Source organism: Micropterus dolomieu, linkage group LG02 (genome assembly GCF_021292245.1).
Source record: "Micropterus dolomieu isolate WLL.071019.BEF.003 ecotype Adirondacks linkage group LG02, ASM2129224v1, whole genome shotgun sequence".
Classification (NCBI taxonomy): Eukaryota; Metazoa; Chordata; class Actinopteri; order Centrarchiformes; family Centrarchidae; genus Micropterus; species Micropterus dolomieu.
The window spans coordinates 480381-481915 of NC_060151.1; the positions used below are offsets into that span (position 1 = coordinate 480381).

The following is a 1535-nucleotide window of genomic DNA, read 5'->3' on the forward strand; positions in this document are numbered from 1 at the left end:
GTTTCTTGCATGGCTTTGTTCTCAGCGATGACGGAGGTAAGTTGAGTGTTTACAGTGGAAAGTTTTGCAGTGAGTGTGTCCACGGAGCTTTTCAGTGATTTGTTTTCTTCTGTGAGCGAATCGACTTGTTGTTGACTGTATTCCAGGCTATGGCGGATGTTTTGAAATTCTTTGTGCAGTACTTCGATTAGTGAGAGTCTAGAATCCAGGTTAGATAAGCGCTCATTGATTGATAAAAGTATGTCGGAACAGCAGTTTGTTTCGGTAGGAGTGGATGCTGGTGATGTTGGTGATAACGGTGAATCGGTTGATAAGGGAGAATCCGAAGTGCGTGGTTTTTTGGCTTTGCGTGATCGGCCCATTGTACAAAGTCTGTTGAAGTGATGGTCAATGTAATCCTCCAGTTGGTCCAGGTCCGAATTGAAATCCAGGTTTTTGAATTAGGATGTTACGGATAAGTTAATCTTTTTCTAGCAGCGGCGCGCTGCCATGTTTAATTTTCGCACCCAACGCACACACACACACTACGTCAATACGTCATACGTCAAGCAATGGAGGATTTTTTACGCATTTCTGAAATTTTGTCCAATGTTTTGTGTGTAGAAGTCACTCTGTATTTTTGTGTGCATGATTTTACACATCACAAATGTAAAAGTACATATTTGTAGAAAGTGAAATATTTGCGGATTGTTTTCTGTGGGTCACAAATATTAAAGTCCAATAAAATCTTCCATATCTTGTTGTTGACCAGGATTGAAGTACACCAAACTGTGATGACCAAAACAATGGTAAACACTGCAGCTAATGTTTTGCAGCTGATTTTCCATCCATTTTCCATCTGTCAGATTGTCTGTAGGACAAGGCATCAAAGGGGAAAGCTTTAAACTGGAATATATGGACCCACGTGTCTGTCTCAGCTCCCCGGACAGCAGTTGGTATCGTCCACATTACCTGGGATGGTCCTAAACGCAGGGGATAATGCCTCTATTTTCTCTATAGGTCTGGATGTTTTGGAGTTGTGCTGATGTAGGATCAGGAAAATGCTGCTCTAAACTTATATATATATATAATATATATAAAGTTAGATCCCGAGTGTTCAGGAGGTACTAGACCAGCTCTCCGTCTTAAAGGGTCCGATCCTCTAGGCCTATGGGTTGTACTCTCTTAGGTATAACGAAGAGATTCGCCTAGCTTCTAACCGTCTTCTTACGAACGCCTATCCTGCTTACTCTGAAATGGCACCTGACTGAATAGCCCTAGAGCCAAATACCACCCCAGCCACGCCTGTTAACTCTCTTGTCATTGATCAGTGCACTTGGTATAGTTGCTAGGATTGTATTTAGTGGCCAGGAAAACAGGCCCCAAGGATAATTCAATTCAATATAATTCAATTTTATTTATATAGCGCCAAATCACAACAACAGTTATCTCACAGCACTTTTCATAAAAGAGCAGGTCTAGACCGTACTCTATGATGCTATTTACAGAAGCCCAACAGTTCCCACCAAGAGCAAGCACTAGGAGACAGAGGCAAG

At 41.8% G+C, this 1535-nt stretch overlaps 1 protein-coding gene across 1 annotated transcript in view; it reads left to right on the forward strand.

Moving 5' to 3' along the window:
- Positions 1–1535, forward strand: part of mettl22 (methyltransferase 22, Kin17 lysine) — a 38814-nt gene that overhangs the window by 11583 nt on the left and 25696 nt on the right. The window lies entirely within an intron of this gene.